Source organism: Balaenoptera borealis, assembly GCF_965194805.1.
Source record: "Balaenoptera borealis genome assembly, contig: HAP1_SCAFFOLD_1419, whole genome shotgun sequence".
Lineage (NCBI taxonomy): Eukaryota > Metazoa > Chordata > Mammalia > Artiodactyla > Balaenopteridae > Balaenoptera > Balaenoptera borealis.
Window position 1 is genome coordinate 51,703 of NW_028122804.1, and position 26,043 is coordinate 77,745.

At 54.8% G+C, this 26,043-nt stretch overlaps 2 pseudogenes across 2 annotated transcripts; one reads left to right on the top strand and one right to left on the bottom strand.

Annotated features, from left to right (window-relative positions):
* Positions 1-12,679: 12,679 nt before the first annotated feature.
* On the bottom strand, positions 12,680-16,107 carry LOC309622032 (thimet oligopeptidase-like; annotated as a pseudogene). Its single transcript has 7 exons — positions 15,966-16,107; positions 15,390-15,765; positions 15,115-15,310; positions 14,059-14,116; positions 13,824-13,952; positions 13,049-13,187; positions 12,680-12,835 (listed from the first exon to the last, which is right to left on the bottom strand). The product of its transcript is annotated as a thimet oligopeptidase-like (transcript).
* Positions 16,108-20,900: 4,793 nt separating this feature from the next.
* Positions 20,901-21,387, top strand: LOC309622033 (serine/arginine-rich splicing factor 3 pseudogene; annotated as a pseudogene). Its single transcript has one exon. The product of its transcript is annotated as a serine/arginine-rich splicing factor 3 pseudogene (transcript).
* The last annotated feature ends 4,656 nt before the right edge of the window (positions 21,388-26,043 follow it).

Here is a 26,043-nt window from a genome sequence, read left to right on the forward strand (position 1 = left end):
AGGTACACACGGTATTTTTTTGTTTTTTGGTCGTACCATGCAGCTTGCGGGATCTTAGTCCCCCGACCAGAGATTGAACCTGTGCCCCCTGCAGTGGAAGCATGGACCCCTAACCACTTACCGCCAGGGAATTCCCAGTACACACACATTATGATTGTTATGTCATCTTGATGAATCTACCACTTTTATCATGATGAGAAGTCTGTCCTGGTAATAATATATTTGTTCTGACGTCTACTTTGTCTAATATTGTTATAATCACTCGAGCTTTCTTGATATTGGTGTTTGCATGGTATGTCTGTTCTCTGACCTCTGCCTTGTAATTAGACTATTTAGACCATTTACACTTGAATAATTACCAGTTTAGTTGGATTTAAATCTCGTATGTATTATTTGTTTCCTTGTTGCTTTTTTCTTCTCCAGTCTTCTTTTGGATTGAGTATATCCTAGTAAGTTGTCATCACCACTGGCTTATAATAGCTATATAGCTCTTCATTTCATTTATTTTTCTGGTGTTTCCAGGCACCTCGTCTTCCGTGAACTCCTGGTGCCTTTGCCTCGGCAGGACCACCATGGTCTGCTTGGGTCCCCCTCCCAGCACCACATTTCAGAAAGTGCCTCCAGGCGAAGAGCTGACGCAGCCTGGGGTCCTCCTAGTTTGCTTCCCTTCTTTCAGGGACTCTAGCCCCTTCTGTGTCTGAAAACAGTTACTTCATATACTTTGTCCAGTTTTCTGGTTGTTATTGTGGGAGCTTAGGTTCGGCTCTGGTTACCATATTATGTTCTGAAGTGTAATTTTATTTTTGAAATAAAGTATTTGGTTCTTGGCAGGAGAATGTGTTAAATATGTGAAATTGGGACTGCCTGTAAAACCCTAGATGCATAACACCATTGTTATGACTTCACAAAGTGATGTAAAGATGGTGATGATCAGTTTCCGGCTTAGGCATAGCAGCACGTGTAAACCTCAGAAGCAGAAGCTTTGAAAAGTTCTGTATCAGTCCCGTTTGAATGATAACAGCCCATAATCGAGCCCTTAGGTGCTCAGTGTTCTACATACAGATCTTTTTTAAAAAAAATCATCTTACGTGTGTGTTTTTTAAATTATTTATTTATTTATTTATTTATTTTTGGCTGCGTTGAGTCTTCGTTGCTGTGCACGGGTTTTCTCTAGTTGCGGCGAGCGGGGGCTGCTCTTCGTTGTGGTGTGAGGGCTTCTCACTGTGGTAGCTTCTCTTGTTGCAGAGCACGGGCTGTAGCACGCGGGCTTCAGTAGTTGTGGTGCGTGGGCTTCAGTAGTTGTGGCTCACCGGCTCTAGAGCGCAGGCTCAGTAGTTGTAGTGCACGGGCTTAGTTGCTCCGAGGCATGTGGGATCTTCCCGGACCAGGGCTTAAACCCGTGTCCCCTGCATTGACAGGCGGATTCTTAACCACTGTGCCACCAGGGAAGCCCCTGAGGTTTTAATTTAATTTTAATTCATTTAAATTGAAATAGCCCCATGTGGCTAGTGGCTGCCGTATTAGACAGCAAAACTCCAGGTAGCAAGGGAGCAGGGGTAGAAAGACAGCCCTGTGATGGAGCAGTCAGGGGAGCCTCCCAGCAAAAGACTGACCAGCCTCTTGCCTCACTGTGGCAGGGGAAGCCCCAGGCTGGAAATGGCAAATACTTGGCACAGGCACCACTCCGAACCATTCCTGCGCCCATGGCAGACATTGCTAGTCAATCACCACACACTTTCTTGCTAGTTCAGCCATAGCTCAGGATCCTTCTCAATACAACACTCCAGGCAGTCCCCAACTACAGATCAGTAGATGCTAGCATTTGAGAGAAATATTACTGGTCATCCCTAGGCCAGGAGGCCCATCTGGGAGGTCCAGGATCTCACCAGGCTGTAAGGTGGCTGGCAAGGGACGTGTGGCCAACCTGGGTCAGTGAGGCAACCACAAATATGGAGAGTGGAGAGGCAATGTGCTGGAGGAGCCAAGATTTTTCTATTTCTTCAAGAAACACTCAGAGCATGATTTAGGGAGAGAGGAAGGGGGTGGGGGGAGAGGTGAAGACTTGTCAAAGCCAGCTGATGTGCAAAGCATTTGGAGATTTTTATTGAGCTGGGTGCAATATTGTGATTTATGAAGAAAAATACATATTTGGTCATTCGGACCAAAAATATATATTTGGCCATCTCCCACGTGGCCCAAACCTTAAAATATTTACATTTTCGCCCTTTTTGGAAAAAAAAAATTTGCTGACCCTTATTCTAGAGAGGGTTCTGAATTGCCCACAAAAGTGGACTTGCTGGATTAAAGGAAATATGCATTGAAAATTTCAGCAGATGCTGCCCTTCATACTTGCACTAGCTAGCAGTGTATGAGATTGCCTGTTCCCCAGTATCCTCACCAACACAGAGTAATATCAAACTTTTCCATGTGGCCAATTGGATAGGTGAAAATGGTATTTCACTATCGTTTTAATTGTACTTACCTTATTAGCAGTAAGATTTAGTATTAGGCAGTAGGTATAATAAAATATATATTTGGTCTTTGTCCCTCATTCCTGGCACAAAACTTCTAAACCCCGTGGAATTTCCAGATAGGAGTGTCTTTTGATATTCATAACAAAACCCTTTCAACCACACCTGAGTTTGTGTTAATGAGGTGACTTTTGGAAAGCCCCTAAGGAAGGGGCTGGTTGCCAGGGGAACCAACCAGAATTAGAGGATTGGAACTTTCAGTCTCTTCCACCCTCCCCCCCACCCCCTTGAAGGGGAGAGGGGCTTGAGGTTGAATCAGTTAATCCTGTCTACATAACGAAGCTTCAGTGAAATTAAAAGAATGGAGTTTGGGGCTTCCCTGGTGGCGCAGTGGTTGAGAGTCTGCCTGCCAATGCAGGGGACGCGGGCTCGAGCCCTGGTCTGGGAAGATGCCACATGACACGGAGCAAGTGGGCCCGTGAGCCACAACTGCTGAGCCTGCGCGTCTGGAGCCTGTGCTCCGCAACAAGAGAGGCCGCGATGGTGAGAGACCCGCGCATCGCGATGAAGAGTGGCCCCCGCTTGCCACAACTAGAGAAAGCCCTTGCACAGAAACGAAGACCCAACACAACTAAAATAAATAAATAAATAAATAATTTTAAAAAAACGTTCTTCAAAATTATTAAAAAAAAAAAAAAAAGAATGGAGTTTGGAGAGCTTCTGGATTGGTGTACCCAGGGAGGTGCCAGGTGGGACAGCATGGAAGCTTTGCACCCCTTTCCCCATACCTTGCCCTGTGCGTCTCTTCCATATGGCTGTTCCTGAGTTAGATCTTTTTATAATAAACTGGTAATCTAGAAAGGAAAAAAAATATTATATATATATATATATATTTGGTCATCTCATATATATTTTGCTTTCCAAAAGTCACCTCATTAACATAACAAAAGGCACCTTTTTTAAAAAATTAATTTTATTTGAGCGTAGTTCTGCTGTACAGCAAAGTGAATCAGCTATACATATACATATATCCCCTCTTTTTTGGATTTCCTTCCCATTTAGGTCACCACAGAGCATTGAGTAGAGTTCCCTGTGCTATACAGTAGGTTCTCATTAGCCTGGAAGGGCGACGCTGCACTCTCCCCTCCGTTGCCAGGCAGGCTGTGCTTCTGTTACTGCAGCCCAAGGCCCCGAGAGCCTGCTCTGGTTCCTTAGGGGCCCCTGGGAGGGGTGTTTGTCACAGGTCTCTCCGCAAGCCCAGTTCTCTCGACCGTGACTGTCCTCGATTGCGGCGTCTGCTACACGGCCTGGGTCAAAGAGCCTAAAAGTGCGGGGATTGGGACCCAACCTGGTAGGAGGAACTTGAGTCCCGTGATCCCCCTAAGCCCCTGTAACCCTGCGGTGGGCGTGGGTCCCCCTCAAGTCACGCTGCCTCCCACACCCACAGCTTCCTTCTGTCTTTGGCTGAGTCCCCTCTGGTTCCTCAAATGGCCACCAGGTGGGAGCAGAGACCTGCGGTGAGGCTGGGACTGAGGCCTCCTTGAAGATGGGCTAGGAGGGCTCCAGGCAGGGCTGGGGGCCTCTCTCACTGGGGGTCTGGGCTTGCCGGGTGGCTGGGAGCTGGGTGCGTGCCTGGGGGTGCAGGCCTCTTTTGGGGTGAGTGTGCTGTGACTGCGTGGGGTGTAGATGGGCACACCTGTGTGCAGAGGCCTCTGCAGCTGTTGGGTGCGTGTGCCCTTGAGCATGCCCGTGTGCAAGCATGCAGGGGGTACCTGTGTGTGACTGTGGGGCCTGGGTCTGCAGAATCCTCCCTGTTCCCCTGCAGGCCTGAGAAGGCTGACGATTGGGATAGCCTGGCCCTTGAACTTTATGTTTCCAAAGCGGCAGGTGGCTCCGAGGCTCGGACCTCAGGACCCCCTGCCCGCTGCGTTCCCTTAGGCTGTGTCCAGCCAGTGTGGCGGCTTGTCCTACTTTGCCAGGTTTGGGGTCCTGCTGAGCCTTTTTTATTTATTTATTTATTTATTTTAACATCTTTATTGGAGTATACTTGCTTTACAATGGTGTGTTAGTTTCTGCTGTGTAACAAAGTGAATCAGTTATACATATACGTATGTTCCCATATCTCTTCCCTCTTGCATCTCCCTCCCTCCCACCCTCCCTATCCCACCCCTCTAGGTGGTCACAAAGCACCAAGCTGATCTCCCTGTGCTCTGCGGCTGCTTCCCACTAGCTCTCTGTTTGACGTTTGATAGTGTATATATGTCCATGCCACTGTCTCACTTTGTCACATCTTACCCTTCCCCCTCCCCATATCCTCAGGTCCATTCTCTAGTAGGTCTGTGAGCCTTTTGATTTGTGTCAGGATGGGGACTCATTGCTGTTCCTGGGGGCCTCGGGGTAGGAAAGGCCAACAGTGCACTGGGGGTGCTCCTTAGCCCCAGGCTGGGGGTTCGGGGAGGGGGAGGGCCGCCACACCGGAGTTTGTGCCCCTGGTCCTGCCAAGCCACTGGGAGGGTGGATGCTAGCCCACTTGTCACCCGCTTAGCATCCTGGGCTTCCAAGGTCCTCCTCCAGCCAGGCCCGTTTCCCTGCTCCCTTTGGTGCCTTTCTACTGCCCTCACTACCTCCACCGCCCTCTTCCGTTCTCCCTGAAAACCACGCTAAGCAGACATTTGTCAAGGTCACAGTGACCTCCATGCTGCCAAGCCCAGTGGACAATTCTCCGGCCTCCTCTGACTTGACCCTCAGCAGCACTTCAGGGGCTGGTCCTTCCCTCCTCCTGCCATCACTCCCTTCCGCAGCTCAGGAATTCCGCTCTCCTGGTTTTCCTTCTGTCCCGCTGGCCCTCCCTCTCAGCCTCCTTTGCTGGTCCCTGATCTCTCCAAGTCTGGGTGCCCCATCCCTACACCTCTTCTGTCTCCCTCTTTAAACGCCCACTTCCTTGGTGATCTCATCCAAGCTCATGGCTTTCAAATGACTCCCGTTGAGTATAATTTAATTAGTTGGTTTTTTATCATCTGTCTTCTCCCAAAGGAAAGCAAGCTCTACAGGCAGGGCTTTTTTTGTCTTAAGTCAGGTTTATTAAGGTATAATTTACATACAGTTAATGTCACCCTTTTTAGTGTTCACTTCTGTAAGTTTTTGACAAACACGTATAGTTGTGAAACTGTCTCTGCCGTCAATTACAGGACAGTTCCCATCACCCCCAAAAGTTCTCCATACCCTTGTGGTCATCCCCTCCCCCATGTCCCGCCCTGGGCAGCCACTAATCTGTTCTTTTGTCCCTTTTCCCTAGTTGTGCCTTTTCTGAAAAGTCATATAAATGGGATTGTACTGCGTGTAACCTTTGGAATCGGCTTCTTCCACTTATCACAATGCACAGCGCATTTGAGATTCACCCATATTGTTGCAGCTGTGAGCCGTTAGTTCTTTTATTCTATTGTATTTTATTGCACAGCTTTGTTTATCTGTTCGGAGGGGGACCAGTTGTCCTGGTTTCCGTGGGAGGGAATGGTTTTTCTGGGACATGGGACTTTCAGTGCTAAAACCAGGGTGGTTGGTTATCTTAGTTCTTTAGTTGAGGGACATTTGGGTTGTTTCTAGGTTGTTGATGATTTTGAATACCTACTCAATATAACCAGTGACAGAGGGTTTTTTGGTGAACACAAATGTCCATTTCTCTTGGGTAAATACCTAGGAGTGGGGTTGCTCAGTTGGATGACGAGTGTACGTATCACTGTAAAAGAGGCTGCCAAGCTGTTCTCCAGAGTGGCTGTATTGTGTAGCATTGTGGGAGAATTCCACTTGCTCTGCATCTTAACCAGAACTTGGTAGTGTGTCAAAAAAAATTAAAAACCGGTTTTTTAGCCATCTTAATAGGTGTATAATGATATCTCCTCACGGTTGGCAGAGATTTCCTTTATTCGCCTTGAGTAGTGTTGTGCCCCCAGTGCCTGGGTTAGTGCCTGCTATGTAGTAGACACTCAATGAATTTTTTTTTTTTTTACTGAGTGAATGAATGTATGGATGGATGAATGAATGAAGTCAAAGGGGCTTCCGGTATCTAAATCTGTTATAGCAAATACATAGCACACGTACCGCCAATTCCCCCATGCCCCATTCTGTTTCCATGGCAGACGTCACTCATCAATTGAGCCATTTTATCCACCTGCTTCATTTCAGACAGGTACGATCCAGTCCTTTGTGTAGCAAGTGAGATGAGCCCCATGAGCTAATGCAGCTTTAGTTCAAGCCTCTCATTGGCTGAAGAAGAGGCCAGGCTCAGAGCAGGGTCCAAGGCTGCCCAAGGACTCACAGCGAGCCAGTGGCAGGACTAGATCTCCAGGCTGGGCTCTCCCCAGAAAAACGCACGACGTCTCTGACAAGGCTGGAGTAGGATGGGAGGCATGGACGTGGATCTGGGCTTGAGGCCGGGTTGGAGCATTGTGGAGTGCTCCCTGGGCCCCGGCCGGGTGGGAAGGCTGATGCCGGCGCTCTTCCTGCAGGTGCCCAGGAGCTGCTGGGATGGCCTACCCGCCCACGTTGGCTCCCTGGCCCAGCGGGCGTACTGGGCTCTGCTGAGCCAGCAGAGGGACCAGAGCATCGTGGCCCTGGGCCAGAGCGGTGCTGGCAAGACCACCTGCTGCGAGCAGGTCCTGGAGCACCTGGTGGGGATGGCAGGCAGTGTGGATGGCAGGGTCTCAGGTACAGTGGTCTCCAGGTGACGTGCAGCTGGGACGTGGTGGGGGCGGTGGCGTGGGGGAAGGGAAGGGAGAGTCAGAGGGGGTGCTGGGCGGCTCTTTCTTATATCTGCTCAGCTAGCGTTCACTGAGCACCTGTGTGCAGACCCTGTGCTGGCTTCTGGGCAGGGCCACCCCTAGTCTGTTGGGTACTTTTGTGTGAATTAGAAACAGGTACTCCTTGCCTAAGACACTCACTGCCACATGTGGAACCGTCGTCACGCATTGACATTGTTAGAACCAAACACTTGACCACCACGTTCTGGGCCATCATCCTAATAAGTATACAGGCCTATGGCTATCTGATATAAATGCTGTGCCCTTAGGTGTGGTGTCCTTGTGCAGCGCACAGCCCACTGGACTGTGCAGAGGACCCGATAAGTAAAAACAAAGACAAGGAGGCACTGACAGCCGGAAGGGAGACTCAGCTGCTCATCTGTGCCAGACTCCAATGCTCTGCACCGCTTGCTGGCCGAGCTGGGGAGGGGAGAGGCGGAGGGAGCACAGAGAAGGGGCCGGGGGGCTTCCTTGAGGAAATGATGTTTGAGCTGGGCATTAAAGAAAGAGTTTCAACATTGTAAATCAACTATACTTCAATAAAAAATAGTGTCAGTTGGTGATAATAATTACAATATTGATGGGGATCGTGGTAAATGCTTGCTGAGGACTTACGCGCCAGGCTCTATTCCAAGCAGGTTAACTTATTTATTATTTAAAACATCCCTATAAGGTAGACATTATTATTATTTGAATTTTATAGATGAGGCCATTAAAACGCAGGGAGGTTAACCAGCTTGCCCAAGGCCACACAGCTCATACATCCTAGCACCGAGATTCAAACACAGACAGTTTGGCTCCAGAGCTGTTACCCCTGGGCCAGTGTCCTCAATGTATTGTTGCCCCTCTGAGGAGCCTTTTTAGTTGTTCTTTCTCCTAATCGTCTCCCACCGTGAAAAGTTAATGCCATAGATTCACCATATATTTGTTTATGCAGTGTGTGTGTATGTGTGTATATATATACAGACACACACAGACATGTGTGTGTGTGTGTGTGTGTATCTGTGCTCTATTCTATACATAAGAAAGGAAAACTGCCCCCATCCTCAAGAATCAGTTTCTGCCCTCTTGGGGGCAGTATTCCCCCTGCTGAGAATATATGGCCCAGGCAGTATTGCTTTTCTAATAATAACAAACAATACTAACACCACCACATTTGGAGCATGTTCTGAGCACTTTACATTATTAAATCTTTTAGTCTTTGTGGCAACCACATGAGGTAAGTAAGTACTATTATTACCCCCATCTTATAGATGGGGTATCTGAGGCACAGGGAGGTTAATTTATTCGCTCCAAATCAGGTGACTAACAACGGGGAGAGGCCATATTCAAGCTTGTTTAACCATTGTACTATCCTGCTTCTCCACTGGGCTTATTCCAATGCTTTATTGATCACCTGTTCTGCACCTGGCCCAGGTTAGAGCCCTGTGAGGAGCTGGGGATACAGCAAGGAGAGGCCCTCCCAGAATGTAGATCTGCTGAAAGTGTGTGTTGGGGGAGTGGGAGTCAGGCTAGGCTGTATCCAGGTGCCTAGCACATAGTGGGTGCTTGTTAAATAGTTATGTTAAAAAGCTTGGGACTGCTGGGCTTTTTGAGCTGGCTGTGATGGGCGTTCCCCGAGAGCAGGTCCAAGAATGTTAATGCTCTGCCCTCCTCCTAGACTCCACCAGGCCCAGGAGGCCCTAGGGCAGCCCTTGTCACTCAGATCGTACCAATCCTAGGTGTGTGTATCTCCCCTTCTGGGCTCACTCTTGCTCACCCCGCGCCCCTGCTTGCAGCACAGGGCCAGCCCAGCAGCGGAAGAGGTGTGGCTTAGAGCTGAGTTGGGGGAGTGGAGGGGCCCCTGCTGGGGCCTGGGGCCAGAATGGGGTCCTGTGAGAGGTGGGGGTGGCAGCACCCGGGCCACGGGTGATGCCCTGTCTGTGCCCCACCAGTGGAGAAGATTCGAGCCACCTTCACTGTCCTCCGGGCCTTTGGCTCCGTGTTCACCGGCCACAGCCGCCGTGCCACCCGGTGCTCCATGGTGATGTCACTGGACTTGAACGCCACAGGCCGAGTCACGGCCGCCCAGCTCCAGGTGAGGCCTCTGGGTGGGAGGGAGAGGGGGCTCTTTGGGGCTGCAGTAGCCTCAGCCCCACTCAGCAGGGCCCACGCCTCCAGCTGGGACCCTGGAATGTGTCTAAATGGTCATCGCTCCCCAGGCCAAGGCCAGCTCCTCCCCACCTCACTCAGTGCCCAGACATCTCCTCCCGGAGCAGGCCAGCTCGTCTGTGCCTCGGAGTATCACAGGGATGAAATATTCATGAGTAGATACATAATTCAGCCGCTCATTAGCTGGGTCTTAAAAGCGTAAGCTGAAATTAAACAGGCGCTCGCTGGCCTTCTGCGGCAGCCCGTGTGTGACAGGCACATGGCCTGTTTGTTCCTCTCTCTGAAATCACCTGGCTCCTCCCCTTCCCCCCCCCCCCCGCCCCCGCCAACATTCTGTTTGAACAGAAAACAGGATTAGGTTATGAGAAGGGTTGTTTGTATGCGGAGCTAGGAGAATACCCAGACTCGCTGGTGCACGATAAATCCCTTTCTGTCCCGGCCCTGAAAGTCTACCGTGCATCACCATGTGGGTCAAGTTATTAAGGGCTTCGGTTGCATAAGAGTGTGTTGGAGGGCGGCTCTGGGTTAATTGTTAGTACCCTTGGATTCCTTCATCGGAATGAGCCCGTTGCATTCGTTGATTGCCTGCGTGGACGCTGAATCAGTGAGACAAAGGCCTGGCACGTTTTGATTTGGAGGCGTCCAGCCAAGTTGGGGCCTGAGGTGCTGCCTCGAAGAGTGGGCCTGGGGGTTGGTGGGGGTGTGCGGGCAGCCTAGCGGGGCCTCGTGCTGACCGGCGCCTGTCCTCTCCCCTGGCAGACGATGCTGTTGGAGAAGAGCCACGTGGCCCGGCAGCTGGAAGGGGAAGGCAGTTTCGAGGTTTTCTCCCAGATGCTATCCGGATTGGACCTGGCTCTCAGGTGAGCGACTGGGCTGAGCAGGGACAGCCGAGGGCAGTGAGACAAAGGGCCTCCGCTCTCCAGGGCCCCAGCCCTGCCTCTGCCCAGAGGTGAGAGGCAGTGGAGCCCAGTGGTTAGGAATCTGGCCTCTGATTCTTGCTGCCTGGTACTGCTCCTGGGCTGGGTGAACCTGGCCAGGTGTCACCTGCTCTGAACCTCCGTTTCTTCCTCTGTAAAGTGGAAATAGTACCTTGACTGCTGACCTTACAGGATTAAGTGAGATAATTCACATATGGCTCTTTATACACGCTGGGGGGTGGTGGTGGATGTCTGCTGTGACGGTGACATTTTGGTACAGGTTCTGACAGCAGCGTGGGAGGTGGGCAAGGAACAGCAGACCCCAAATCTTCCAGAAGCTCCTAAACTCTGTGAGAGCCTTGGGTGCACCTGAGGTAGCTCAGGGCGAGGAGGCACCAGGTGGAACAGCAGAGAAGCCACAAGACTCATCTGGGAGGGCCTTCTGGGGGAGGTGGCCCAGGGAGTCATCTCTGCCCCTCGCTGACTCCTGGGAATTCTTGGACATGTGGCTCCCTGTCTCTGAGCCTTGGTTTCCTCATCTGTTGAACGAATGAGTAAGGTTCTATCTAGTGAAGCTCCAGGGAGTGCTCACCCCAGGCGAGGGGTGATAATTTTCAATTTGCCTCTGCGTCCCCCATCATTTGTCTCCTGCCTTCCACCCCCGTCTGAAGGGCAGGCCCAACCTGTCCTGAGCCTCCTGGCTAAGGCCAGAGGGGCACCTTACCCTTTGGAGAGAGGGCAGATTAGGGAGGAAACTCCCAGTTTTCAGAGCAGGGTAACTGAGGAGTAAGGAAGCTTCTGGAAGGCCTTCACTTAAGAAGGGCCCATTGAGGGCAGCAAGTGAGGAATATTCGGGAGGCAGGGCCAGGGCCTGAGGCAGACCCCGGGGCCACCTGGGGCACTCTGTGGAGCCCCGTGCCATGATGCCCACCTGCCCTGCCAGGCCACTGGTGTGGGTGGGTCCTCCCTTACTTCTGGTCCCTTCTCTGTTTCCAGGACAGAACTGTACCTGCACCAGCTGGCAGACAGCAGCTCCTTCGGCATGGGCGTGTGGCCTAAGGTAAAGAGGAGGTCCTTCTGGGTGTGAGTGGGTGTCTGTGTCCCCATGGCCAAGATGGGCGGGTCCCCTGTGTGGCTCGTCCCTCTGCCACTGGGGTGAGTAGTTGGCAAGGGCTGGTCACGTGGGGGAGGCAGGGTTGCCTTTATGGGGCCTGGGCTTGTCAGGGAAATGAGTCTTGTGCTAATAAAGGGAACCAGGAGGTGGTTTGTGTAGAGGTAAGGGCGCGGTCTCCGGGACAGGCTGTCTGGGTTCAAACCCCGGCTCTGACACTTACTGGATATGAGACCTCAGGCATGGACCCTAGCCTCTCTGAATGTCTGTGTCCTCTTCGGTAAAATAACAACAGAACGGGCGGGCAGGCTGAGGAGAGGACAGAGCGTGGCACGGCCTGCCCGCCTGGGCCACGGGGAGAAGGTCGGGGCGCCGCCCGCGCCCTCGTTCCGCTGCCTGGCGTCCTTTGTGGAGGCAGGGCTCCCAAGGAGCTCAAAGGCCAGGGAAGGACACACGGGACGGTCCAGAGCCACCCTACCGCTCCAGTGGTGCAGCACCCTCTCTGAATTCCTACTGCCACCAAAACACATCCCTAAGGCCTTTGGGAAGAATTGCTAGGACCCAGGAAGGCGGCCCCTTGCTGTGGTCCAGACTTCAGCAGCTGCCGATGACCAGAGGGAGCCAGCCGGCCGGCCGTGAGCAGGAGGACAGGACACGGGGACAGGGACAGCCACAGCCGGGCTTCCCGCAGCTGTGCCCACCGCCAGAACCAGCTCCAGCCAGTCACAGCCCCCGAGATGCCAAACAGTGACGGGCGAGAGGCCGGCAGGAAACTGACACCCCCTCACTGGAGAGCCTGCCCGGTCGGGGTGCGGGGCACCATCCCCGTCTGAACTCACCCCACAGCTCAGCCGTCTCCCAGTGACCCAGACGCGTCACCACGGCCCCAGGGCTGATCCCCGACCAAGGTCAGAACTCCCCCCAGTGTGACGGCCCCCATGCCACTCCTGTGGTGGAAGGGACGGCAGGCAGAGACCAGGAGTAGAGTCTTTTTTATTAATGGCTGCGTTTTCAAAGAACCGTTTTGTTACCAGGAAAGCTCCCCAGGAAGGGATTGCATTAGTGCAACAAGGGGGAGCCTTGATGCCAGGCTTTCCAGACACTTCCAGGTGGAGACTTTTGGCCTAGGCCGGCCGCCGGGGACTCGGGGGCTGGGAGGACACACGGCCCCTCCCCCGCCCCGACGGGGCGCTAAGGCACCCGGCCCGCCCGGGGGGGCAAAACCCCGTGCCGTCAGCAGGCCGGCGGCTTGCAGCCCTCAACCTGCAGCCCTTTGCTCAGGAGGAAGGCGTCCTGCATGGGGTCACAACCCAGGAAGAGCTTCACCATGCCCTTGGCATCCTCGGAGCCCCCTGGCCTCAGAATGCAGCTTCTGTAGTCCATGGCAACCTGAGGAGAGGGGGCGGGGCTGCAGGAGGGTGGAGCACCCCCTTCACGGAGGGTGTGGGTGTGGCCACCTCTGCTGTGACTCAACAAAGGGCAGGGGAGCAGGGGGTTCTGGGCAGGGCCCTCAGAGCCTGGCAGGCCCAGGCGGGCGGCACAAGCATCTAGGCCCAGGCCAAGGACCTCCGTGTTGGTCTGCACGGCAGGCCGGCCTCTCACCTTGCCACTCAGGACGCCCTCCTGCTTGAAACGAGTGTGTGGACCGTGTCCGCGGAGTACACCTCGCTGCACAGGTAGCCATAGGACTGGGCGTCGTAGCTTCCTGCCAGGTGGCCGAAAGTCGCAGGCAGGTGGGTCCCTGGGACACACGCGGAGAGGCTCCTGCCCGGCCCCCTGGCCGCTCCGTGCCCCTTCCCCAGAGCCCAGAGCTTGGGGCCTCAAAGCAGCCCTGTCTGAGTCCCCTGCCACTAGAGGGAGTATTGGCCCAACACTTCTAGAAAACGGGGACCTTGCTGGCAACTCAGTGGAGGGACACAATTCAATCTTTGCCGACTTTCTGCTGAAGCTCACGAGGGTTCACCCCTAAGCCTCTTACAGGGACAGCTGCCCGAGGCTCCGAGGGATGAGTCAGGGCTCGCCCTCCAGCACGGGGAGAGCGCGGGTTAAAGCGCTCTCGAGGGAGTGAACTGCGTCTCCGCACCGACACGCACGGGCAAACCTCGTCGACGCGTTCCGTCCGGGGTATGAAGCCCTCTCCTGCCTCTTCCAGGCTCTCCAGAAAGCACGTGCAGATAGGCCCAGCCCACCCTCGGACTCCGCGCGCCACAGCTGGAGGGACCAGCCCAGGAACCCAGGCAGGAAGAGGCCAGAGGTCAGCGGGCCTCGACCAGAGCCCGTCAGTCGGTCCCCCTTCACACACCACCAGAGGATCCTCTTGAACTGGGCAGTAGCCGCCAACCGACCGCTAAGGTGGGCCCGGCGTGTGCTTGGCTACCTGGCGTGGCTGGGACCCTGAGGATCTCCTGGCAGAGGCGGGCATTGTCCTAGGCCGGGTCCGAGGGCGTCTGCATGTGCAGGGCCTGGTCCACCTTGGCCAGGACGATCTGGCGCAGGTTGAAGAGGCCTGGAGGGCGGGAGGAAGGAGACGGGGGCGCTGGCACTGTGTCCAGGCCGTGCTTTCCAGCCGGGCGGTCCGGGAGCCCCTTTCCTTTCCCTCGGCCCGGCCGCACGGGGGTTGGCCAGCCGGGACTTGATGAGCTTGTCCAGCAGCTCCTGGGGGACGGCGCTGCCCGTGCCCCGCCGAGACTGGCAGCAGCGCCAGGGCTTCACAGGGCGCGGCGCTCCCGGCCCCAGAGCCTACCCTCTGGTTCTCATCCCCGGCTGTCACCAGAGTCGCAGGCAACGTGCCCTTCTTTTCGTTTGTCTTTTTTCCGGCCCGCAGCCACGCAAAGCTGTGAAGCCCTGCCACTCGCTGCCACGTGGATGCACCCTGAGAACACGATGCTCAGCGAGAGAAGTCAGACACAGAAGGACACACAGGGTGTGACCCCACTGAGGGGAAACGTCCAGAACAGGTAGATCCACAGAGTCAGAGTGGGTTCCTGGTTGTCAGGGACAGGGGAGGGGAGGGAATGATAACTAAGGGCGTGAGGGACCTTTTTGGGGTGAGGGAAATGTTCCAGAACAGGGCAGTAGTGACGGCTGCACAGCTCAGTAAAGTGTCCCCACGCGCTCCGGTTGCAGTCTGTGAGAGCATCGCTCTCAGGACGAAGGGCTGACTGCAGGAAGACTGAACGAGCACTGGGTCCTGGGCCCAGACGCTCATCTGGGGACCCCCCCCCACATTGGGAAGTCACTGGGACTTGCTGAGCCTCCACCGAGACTGGCAGCAGCCCCAGGGCCTCACAGGGCGTGGTGCTCCCGGCCCCAGAGCCTAACCTCTGGTTCTCATCACTGCCTGTCACCAGCCTTGCATGCAACGTTCCTTTCTTCTATTTTGTCTTTTTTAAAGGCAACTCTTGAATACCTGTATTTAACATGCAGGGAACCAGTCCTGACTCCTTGATCTGGGACTTCCAGCCTCCAGAGTCTCGAGGACATCCACTTCCGTTGTTTACGCGCCCAGTGCGTGGGGTTTGATGATGGAAACTGACACCGAGAGCGTCTCCTCGTGCGGGGTGACATCAGCGGAAGAATCCCGTGGCGAGGGCCTGCCTGAGGACCACGGGAGAGCCCGGGCCCTCCCCGCCCCCTGCCTTCAGCCCCTCGCCCGCACCCTCCTGGGAGCGGAGCTGGTGCATCGCTTGCCAGAACTCATGGAAGTAGGTCTCCAGCTCATCATGCTGCAACAGGGAGGGCGGGTTGGGCGTAGGCTTGGTGAAGTTGGCCACCATGGCCGCGATGGCAATCTGGCGCCTCCCGTCCTGCTGCAGGCAGCCCGGCTGCAGGCCAAAGCAGGCCATGTGCCCGGACTTCCCTTCCCTGGGGAGGGACGCGGGTGAGGCCCCGCTACCACAGAGGAGCCCCGGCCCACGGCCGACAGGTTCCCCCACGCATGCACCGAGGGTAGAGGTCCAGGTAGAACTTGCTGATGGATGACCTTGCCCGAGGCCGCGTCCCGGACCGTGTAGAGCCTCACATCTTCATCTTCGTGACGCATGTTGGCGCCTTCCTCCAGGTCGAAGGTCAGCCCCAGCAGCTCCTGGGAGATGCCCAGCCGCCCGCGCGTGACCACCTGCATGGGGAAGGACTCATTGAGCAGGTACTGGTCCACGTGGTAGCGCGTCTCCTCCCCCTGGTTCATGTAGTAGCGCAGGTCCTAGACGTTGATGGGCCCGTCAAAGTGCAGGCCCCGCCTCTGGCACTCAGCCTTCTTTAGCTCCAGGATCAGGGCCGCTCCTGCTCCCCGAGGGGCTTCAGCTTCTGGGCCAGCTCATCTGCGGGCGGAGGGGAGAGGCTCAGCTATGTCCCTGTGGCAGCCGCCCAGCCGCCCCCCACCCCACGCCCCTCGAGGCAGAATGAAGGGTTGGGGAAGGCGACCCCCAAGGGCTGACACAGTGGGGTCTCAGGCAGCACCACGTCCAGTCAAGGTCCACCTGACCCCCGTCCCCACTGGGACTCGGGGAGGCGGGGTTACCTAGGAAAGTGGCCACCACCTGGCTGGTCTTGGCCATGTTCATCTCCAGCACAGAGTCGGCTCGCGTGCTGAATCCCAGCAGGCGGGACTTCTGAGCCTGCAGCCTTACCAGCTCCCCGAGGATCGCGCAGTTCTCCTGGAACCCAGAGACAGCCAGCGCTGGGGACCGTGGGCCACGCCCTCCCCACAGGCCCCGGGCCAGGTCTCTGTGGGTGGGAGGGCTCTCAGGCCACTGGCGGGCACAGCCAAACCCCCTCCCTCCTCCTCCTGGCCTGGATTTCTAGACACTTTGGTGCTGTCCTAACATGTGGTCTTTATGAACACAGGTCCTTTTGGAACAAGAAACGGCGTGAACCATGATGGGCTCTAAGGCCAAGGGCAGGAAGAAATGTGACCAGGCTCTCCAGGAGCCACCCAGGGGCCTCCCCGGGCTCAACAATACAAACTTGGCTGCCGTGCAGACAGCAGCTCATCCCCACGGCGCCCGAACACCCAGCCCCTGGACGGCGAGAGACCTGTTGCTGCAGGTGCCCCGTGGTTGGCTGGTGAGGCCTGGCCCCAGGCGTACGCCACCTTCTCTGGGGCCACCTCTCTGGGTCTGCGGTGGTGTTCTCCTGGGAGCCCCCAGTCACCACAGGACCAACGTGGCCTGTCTGCAGCCCAAGAAGGTGGGGACACAGGTCTGTCCCCCGTGGACATCACCCGCGAGGCCGAGCAAGCACCAGTGGTGTCTGCGGGGAAGATGAAGGGCTCATGCACAGCCCCCATCTACTGAAGATGCTAAACGGGAGAAGCACAGACTGCAGCCACATGCGGTATGGACCAAACGCAAGTGTCCTTGCAGGAACCGATGTCTGAATGTCGAGGCTGTTCCCGGGCCACAGTGAGAAGGCCCAGGCCCCACGCAAGGCACAGAGAGGGGATGGGGGGAACATCTGCGAATCTGAGCTCATCGGGCATCACCCCAGAAGGAGAGGGAGAGAGCCAGAAGGAGATACGGAGGGAGAGGGAGAGAGAGGGAGGTACAGACGTCTCTCCTTTCCCTGGGGGTTCTCTAGTGCAGCCAAGCCTGAAAACCACTGCATTTCGGGAGATGGGTCCTCGTGGAAAAGTTAAATAGTAGCTCATGGCATTATCGACACATATTAAAATGGCCCCAAATCTTGGGGAGTCAGGGAGGGGAGCTGGCGGCTGCCTCGTAAACGAGGAGAGATTGGGCGTCAGAGGAGGTGCCTGCCTCCACCACCTCCGCCGCCGCTGCCCCCCCCCCAGGGCCCCGCAGACTTCATCTCCCAGCTGTGGTCCTGGGCTGGAAGGCAGCGGGGAGGTCAGGCCGTCCCAAGCATCAACGTTGACTTCAGGGCTGATCTGAAAGGCGCCTGGTGTTTGTTGAAGCAGAAAAAAGAGAAAGCAGTGGGCAGAGGATGGGAGGGGGAGGGAGCCCCCATCAGCCCTTCTCCCTGTCTCCCTCTCTGTCTCCCTCCCTCCCTCCCTCCCTCTACCTCCCTGCCTCTCACTCTCCCTCCATCTCTCCCTCTGCCTCTCTCCCTCCCTCTCTCCCTGTCCCTCTTGCCCTGTCCTGTCCCTCTCTCCCTCCCTCCATCCCTGTCTCTCTTTCCCTGTCCCTCTCTCCCTCTCCCTCTATCCGTCCCCCCTCCCTTTCCCCGTTTCCATCTCCCTCTCTGCCTCCCTCTTTCCCTGTCCCTGTTTCCCTGCTCTGCTCTCCCTCTCCCTCTCCCTCTCTCCCTGTCCCCCTTTCCCTGTCCCTGTTTCCCTGTTCCGCTCTTCCTATACCTCTTTCCCTCTCCCTCTCTCCCTCTCGTGCTCCCTCTCCCTCTCCCTCTCCCTCCACCTCCTTCCCTCTCCAGAGAGGGAAGGAGGTGGAGGGAGAGGGACAGGGAGCAGGAGAGGGAGGGGGGAGAGGGAGAGAGGGATAGAGGGAGGGAGAGGGACAGGGAGCAGGAGAGGGAGGGGGAAGAGGGAGAGAGTGATAGAGGGAGGGAGGGAAAGACAAAGACATCTCTCCCTCCCTCCCTCTATCCCTCTCTCCCTCCCTCTCTCCCTCCCTCTCTCCCTCTTCCTCGCTCCCTCTCCTCCCTCTCCCTCCGTCTCTCCATCTCCCTCACTCCCTCCCAGAGACAGAGAGATGAAGAGGCAGAGACAAGGGAGAGGGAGAGAGGGAGAGGGAGAGAGAGGGGGAGAGAGGGAGAGACGGAGAGAGGGAGAGAGAGAGAGGTCTCTTCCTCCCTTTCCCTCTCTCCTCCTTCTCTCCCTCTCTCCCACTCTCCCTCTTCCCTCTCCCTCCCTCCCCCCTCCCTCTCTCCCTCTCCCCCTCTCCCTCGTCTCTCCCTCTCCCTCCATCTCTCCCTCTCTGGGAGGGAGTGAGGGAGAGGGAGAGACGGAGGGAGAGGGTGAGACAGAGGGAGGGAGAGGGAGAGAGGAAGAGAAAGGGCGAGGGAGGGAGAGGGAAGGAGGACGAGACGTCTCTCCCTCTCCGTCTCCCTCCCCCTCCCTCTCTCCCTCTCCCTCCCTTCCTCTCCCTCTCCCTCTCCTAGAGGGAGGGAGGGAGAGGGAGAGACAGAGGGAGAGGAGAGGGGGAGTCGGAGAAGGAGGTAGGGAGAGGGAGAAGGCGAGAGGGTGCCTGCTTCCCTCTCTGTCTCCCTCCCTCCCTCCCTCCCTCTCCGTGTCCCTGTCTCCCCCCTCTCCCTCTCCCTCTCCCTCTGTCTCTCCCTCTCTGGGAGGGAGAGAGGGAGAGGGAGAAGGAGGGAAAGTGATGGAGGGAGGGAGAGGGAGAGAGGGTGAGGGAGAGAGGGAGAGAAGGAGGAGAGAGGGAGAGGGAGGGAGGAAGAGAGCTCTCCCTCTCTCCCCCCTCTCTCTCCCCCTCCCTCTCTCCCTCTCCCCCTCTCCCTTGTCTTTGCCTCTCCCTCCGTCTCTCCCTCTCTGAGAGGGAGTGAGGGAGACGGAGAGACGGAGGGAGAGGGAAAGGGAGGAGAGGGAGGGAGGGAGGGAGAGACGTTTCCTCCCTCCCTTTCCTCCCTCTTCTCCCTCTCCCTCTCCCTCTCCGTCTAACTCTCCCGCTCCCTCCATCTCTCCATCTCCCTCACTCCCTCCCAGAGGGAGAGGGGAGGGAGAGAAGGAGAGGGAAAGAGGAGAGGGAAGAGGGAGAGGAAAGAGGCAGAGGAAAGAAGCAGAGGGAAGAGGCAGAGAGGGAAGAGGGAGAGAGGGAGAGGGAGAGAGAGGGGGAGAGAGGGAGAGACGGAGAGAGGGAGAAAGAGAGAGGTCTCTTCCTCCCTTTCCCTCTCTCCTCCTTCTCTCCCTCTCTCCCACTCTCCCTCTTCCCTCTCCCTCTCTCCCCCCTCCCTCTCTCCCTCTCCCCCTCTCCCTCGTCTCTCCCTCTCCCTCCATCTCTCCCTCTCTGGGAGGGAGTGAGGGAGAGGGAGAGACAGAGGGAGGGAGAGGGTGAGACAGAGGGAGGGAGAGGGAGAGAGGAAGGGAAAGGGCGAGGGAGGGAGAGGGAAGGAGGGCGAGACGTCTCTCCCTCTCCGTCTCCCTTCCCCTCCCTCTCTCCCTCTCCCTCCCTTCCTCTCCCTCTCCCTCTCCTAGAGGGAGGGAGGGAGAGGGAGAGACAGAGGGAGAGGAGAGGGGGAGTCGGAGAAGGAGGTAGGGAGAGGGAGAAGGCGAGAGGGTGCCTGCTTCCCTCTCTGTCTCCCTCCCTCCCTCCCTCCCTCTCCGTGTCCCTGTCTCCCCCCTCTCCCTCTCCCTCTGTCTCTCCCTCTCTGGGAGGGAGAGAGGGAGAGGGAGAAGGAGGGAAAGTGATGGAGGGAGGGAGAGGGAGAGAGGGTGAGGGAGAGAGGGAGAGAAGGAGGAGAGAGGGAGAGGGAGGGAGGAAGAGAGCTCTCCCTCTCTCCCCCCTCTCTCTCCCCCTCCCTCTCTCCCTCTCCCCCTCTCCCTTGTCTTTGCCTCTCCCTCCGTCTCTCCCTCTCTGAGAGGGAGTGAGGGAGACGGAGAGACGGAGGGAGAGGGAAAGAGAGGAGAGGGAGGGAGGCAGAGGGAGGGAGGGAGGGAGAGACGTCTCCTCCCTCCCTCTCCTCCCTCTTCTCCCTCTCCCTCTCCCTCCAACTCTCCCGCTCCCTCCATCTCTCCATCTCCCTCACTCCCTCCCAGAGGGAGAGACGGAGGGAGAGGCAGAGACAGGGGAGAGGGAGAGAGGAAGAGGGAGAGAGAGGGGGGAGAGAGGGAGAGTGAGAGAGGGGGAGGGAGAGAAGGAGAGGGAAAGAGGAGAGGGAAGAGGGAGAGGAAAGAGGCAGAGGAAAGAGGCAGAGGGAAGAGGGAGAGGAAGAGGGAAGAGGGAGAGAGGAGAGAGGGAGATAGGGAGAGGAAAGAGAGAGGGAGAGGGAGGGAGAGGGAGAGAGGGAGGGAGAGAGGAAGAGACAGAGGGAGAGACAGAGAGGGAGTGGGAAAGAGGTAGAGGGAGAGCGGAACAGGGAAAGAGGTACAGGGAGAGAGGGAGGCAGAGAGGGAGGAGAGGAAGCAGGGAGAAAAGAGAGAAAGAACACACCGTCTACATTTCTGTCAAATGACACCGGGGATCCTTACACAACCAGGAGAAAGTAACACAGGGAGGCTCTTTCTCAGCTGGAACTGGAACTGCAGACGGGGCCAAACACCACCAGGCTGGCCACACGTGTCCAGCCGCCGCTCCAGCCCCGTCAGCCGTGAGTCCGGTCACCAGGGCTCTGAGTGTCTGCTCCAGGGAGCTGGGGTTCACCCTCTCACCCGGGAGGCCGGGCCAAGAGAGCAGGGCCCCGGGCTGGACACATAGGGGAAAACGCATCCCCACAGGACAGCTTGTGCGAGCAGATTCAGCTACCAGATTCTAGAGGCCCGGGACCACCCTGTGGCCCGTGAAACCCAGGAGCCACGAGGGTCTTGCAACGTGATTCCTGTCCGTTGGACTGTAAAGTTTATGTAGGGAATCTTGGAAACAGTGGTAACAAGGCTGAATTGGAACGAGCTTTAGGCTATTATGGACCACTCTGAAGTGTGTGGGGTGCTAAAAACCCTCCCGGCTTCACTCTCGTTGAATGTGAAGATCCCCGAGATGCAGCCGATGCTGTCCGAGAACTAGATGGGAGAACACTATGTGGCTGCCGAGTAAGAGTGGACCTGTCGAATGGGGAAAAGAGAAGTCGAAATCGTGACCGCCTCCTTCTTGGGGTCGTCGCCCTCGAGATGATTATGGGAGGAGGAGTCCTCCACCTCCCGCACATCTCCAAGATGGAGAGCCTTCTCCGTCAGCCAGAGCAGGTCCCTTTCTAGATATAGGAGAAGAGAGAGATCCCTGTCCCAAGAGAGAAATCACAAGCCGTCCCGATCTTTCTCTAGGTCTCCTAGCCGATCTAGGTCAGATGAAAGGAAATAGAAGACCACTTTGCAAGAGGAGTGGTGTACAGGCAATAACTTCATTTGGCAGGAGTATGTACAGAAAATTCAAGTTTTGTTTGAGACTTCCGAAGCTTGGTGCACTTTTTAAATGTTTTAGTTGTTCACATTTGTTTGTCTCTTGGGACAGTGACACATAAAGGTGTCATTCTCTATGGTTTGAAATGGGTCCTGGGAGGCATGTAATATGAAGAATTGTTACCTTACAATGTTCCCTTAAGCAAAATTGAACTTGCTTTGAATTTTTGGTCTTGCCTAGACTGATAATAAAACTCTAACTCCTGCCCACCTAAAGTGTGATGTTTACTATTATGGAAACAACACTGGCAAACATTGAAAAGACTTTCTGTAGCTGGGATATGGTATGCAGCTGTAGTTAAGCAAGCAGTCTTTAAAAGGTGCTGTGAACCCAAGCCAGCAGGTAAAAATGAAAGCCGCACCCTTACCCTAGATTAGAGGTTTAAAAATTCCACTAGTCTTCACACCGGACAAGAGATTGTCCAGGGAGTTTAAAATCTAAGAAGTTTCAAGGAAGTTAGTTTACCTTTGAGTTAGGTCATACGTCCCCTCTGTGATTGCTGTACATGAATACATAGCTCTTTGTAATATTTTTTGGAAATTTGAGATTATCAAGATACCAATGTCCTGCCAGATTAAGAGTATATTGTAGAGCTGAACTTTGAGTTACTGTGCAATTTTTTTTTTCATGCTGTCATTTGTAATATGTTTTGTGAGAATCCTTGGGATTAACGTTTTGGTTGCAAAAGAAAAAAAGAAAAGAAAAGAATCCGCCTGCCAATGCAGGGGACACAGGTTCAAGCCCTGGTCCGGGAAGATCCCAGGTGCCGCAGATCAACTAAGCCCGTGGGCCACAACTACTGAGCCTGCACTCTAGATCCTGGGAGCCAGAACTACTGAGCCCCCGTGCCACAACTACAGAAGCCCACACGCAACGAAGACCCAATGCAGCAAGAAAAAAAAGACGATACTGGCCAGGTGATCAAGGGTAAAATCGTTTGTCATAAGTCCCGTTGATGGTGTGTATCCTTGATGTGACCTGAGGAGAATGGCATTTTTATCTCTGTTTGGGTCTTCCGCCCCAAACCCCATAACTCCAGACCAACCATAAGAAAACATCAGAAAACAAACAGACTAACAAATTGAGGGACAAAACACCTGACCAGTCCTCCTCAAAACTTTCAAGGTATCAAAACCCAGCGACGTCTGAGAAATGTCACAGCCCAGAGGAGACTGGGACAGAAAAAGGATGTTAGGGGAACACTAGGGAAATTCTAATAAAGTGTGGACTTTAGTTAATAACAATGTATCCATCTTGGTTCCTTAGTTGGATAAACATGTCACACTAAGGTACTAATGAGTTGGAAATAGGGGTACTGGGTCAGGGTCCACGGCACTCTGTACACTCTGTACAGATCTTTGCAACTTTTTTGTAACTCTAAGCTCTTGTAAAATTAAGCGAGTACTGAACAGAGCTAAGAATGTTATTTCCCTGATTTGAACATGCCTGAGTTTCTTTTCATGGTCACATTTTTGCTATTTGGATGTGTCTTGGAATCAGTAGCAAAGGAGAGTTGCCAGCCCCTGGGAAGATGTGGGTGGTTCGCAGGTGGCTTGCTCTGGAGCTGAAGACCACGGTGGGAAGTCTGCAGCCTCGGGCTGCACTTAGAAACATGGGAGGGGATGGGCTAGCTCAGTTAGGGATGGAACCTATAAATAAAACTTTTTTCTTTTCCGTTATGGCTTATCACAGGATACTGAATATAGTTCCCTGTGCTAGACAGTAGGACGTTGTAGTTTATCCATCCTATATTTAATAGTTTGCATCTGCTAACCCCAAACTCCCAATCCAACCCTCCCTCACTGTTTCTCCCCCTTGGCAACCACAAGTCTGTTCTCTATGTCTGTGAGTCTGTTTTTGTTTTGTAGACGAGTTCATTTGTGTCGTATTTTAGATTTCACATATAAGTGAGATCATATGATATTTGTCTTTCTCTTCTGACTTACTTCACTTAGTATGATAATCTCTAGGTCCATCCACGTTGCTGCAAATAGCATTATTTCATTCTTTTTATGGCTGAATAAGATTCCATTGTATATATGTACCACATCTTCTTTATCCATTCATCCATCAGTGGACATTTAGGTAGCTTCCATGTCTTGGCTACTGTAAATAGTGCTGCAATGAACGTTGGGGTGCATGTATCTTTCTTTCTTTCTTCTTTCCTTCTTCCTTTCTTCCTTTCTTTCTCTCTCTTTCTTTCTTTCTTTCTTTCTTTCTCTCTCTTTCTCTCTTTCTCTCTTTCTTTCTTTCTTTTTTCTTTCTTCTTTTATTGTCACACGGCATGTGAGATCTTAGTTCCCTGACCAGAGATGGAACCCACGCCCCCTGCACTGGAAGCATGGATTCTTAACCACTGGACCACCAGGGAAATGCCAGGGGTGTATGTATAGTTTTGAATTAGAGTTTTCTCCGGGTCTATGCCCGGGAGTGGAATTGTGGGACCCTATGGCAGCTGTATCTGTTCCTGCACGCCTCACATCAACCACCTGCACTCCAATCCTTGCTCTCAACGTCATCTTCAGGGAACCCAACCTGCGACAGGGACCTTGACAAGAAGAAATGGCTCAGGGAAAAGCTACCTGCACAGGGAGGAGATAGAGACCATCGCCCCTGGGGTGCGGAGGGGAGAGTGGGTGCAGAGGTTTGTCATTTCACCCCCGATACTCATCTCAGCCCTCCTGGCTGCCCCACTCTAGGTCACCTCGGGATACAGAGGTGACCCGGTTAGAGTCCCTGCCTGTGCAGGAATCGGGGCACCAGCGGGTCTGAATAATATTAGTGCAGGGTCTCCCCCGTGGCACTGGGGTTATTCGGGGCGGGTCATCCTCTGCTGAGGGCCCCTCCTGGGCACTGTGTGGGGTTTAGCAGCATCCCTGGCCTCACCCATTTGATTCCAGGGGCCCTCCCTCCCAGTTGTGACAACCACAGATTTTCCCCACACATCACGGAAGAACTGGGTGAGGCGGGGGCAGGATGGCTCTGGGCGAGGACAGCTGTGTTGAAGCAACCAGCCTGGCCCAGGGCAAGGTCTGCCCCAATCCCGTCAGCGCCTGCATTTAGAACTGCCCCTTTCCTCTCCCACCTCCCCTGCCCTGCAGTGGTCTCCGAGACATCATCCCCATGTAATAAATCACACCTTCTCAGTTTACTGTTTGCTGCCCTCACTAGAACGTGAGCTGTTTGAGGACAGGGATGCTGTTATGTCCCCAGCACCTAGAAGAGTGTCTGCTGTGTAGTAGATGCTTCATAAATACTTGCTGAATAAAGGAGTTGAATAAAGGGATGAGTGGATGAATGAATGAAGGTTACAATGGAAGGAGGGGGGAGATTCCCTTTCTGGCTCTCGGGGGTTGGGAGATCAAGTGAAAGATCTGTCCTAAATAGGCTGACCAGCCTTCTGGGGTTCCCCGGGACTGAGAGTTTCCCCAGAGTTCCAGCGCTCAAACCTGAGCGGTCCTGGGCAAACTGGGGGCGGGTGTTGGTCACCCTATCTAAACACAGTAACAATTCCAGCTGCAATAGCAATGGCCAATGACCTCTACGGTCTTATTGACCATGCACAGTTCTCTACCTGGCGGGGAAGGGTGGGCCGGGATTGGAATTCTGGTGATCCAGGGCGGGTGAGGGCACACCCCGGGCTTGTGGAGGGGAGTCCAGGAAGGTTCTGGAGGAAGTGACAGTGACACAGGAGGGAGGGAGGAGTCTAAGGAAGAACATCCCACATGACAACCTGTGCCAATGGCCCTGGGCCCAAGGTCACACCTGACCAGGGCTTGCTTTTTTTTTTTTCTAATTTACTTTTCCCCACATGGATATGCAATTGTCCTAATGCCATTTATTGAAAACTCCTTAATTTCCCCACTTTCTATCATATCAAGTTCTCATATATCTGTTTCTGGACCTTTTTTCTATACCATAGAGCTATACGTCCCATCCTTGCACCACTAGGGCTGTTTCATCACTATAACTTTATTTATTCATTTTGTTTTGGCCGTGCTGTGTGGCATGTGGGATCTTATGTCCCTGACCAGGGATCGAACCCGCGTCCCCTGCAGTGGAAGCTCGGAGTCTTAATCACTGGACCTCCAGGGAAGTCCCCAGGGCTTGCTTTGACATCCATGGAATGGTGGCAGGTGGGCACGGGGAGCAGCTGTCTGTGAGCCATCCTGGGTAGAAATGCAGGGTGGAGGGGAGGACAGATGGAGCTGGAGGGGAAGAAGCGGAGGAGGGAGGGAGGAAGGGAGGGAGGCCGGGCGAGAGACAGACAGAGAGTTTCCGGAGACAATAGCTCTGGCCGTGTCCTAGGGCATGAAAGCTGAAAATAGCTCCTAGTGCCGGGAGCCTTGGAGCCGGAGCCTGGGAGCCAGGGTGACTGGCTCTCCTCCCTGGTGTGCGTGTGTTGCGGGGGGGGTGGGTGGCTCTGGGCTTCTCAGGCTGGGAATGGGGTGCACAGAGCAGGAACGGAGCAGGGACCCTTCTCTCTGGAACCTCGTGGGCCATCCTCAGCTCACAAAGCTGAGCCACTCCTTGCCCTACGAGTGGGGGGCTTATCCT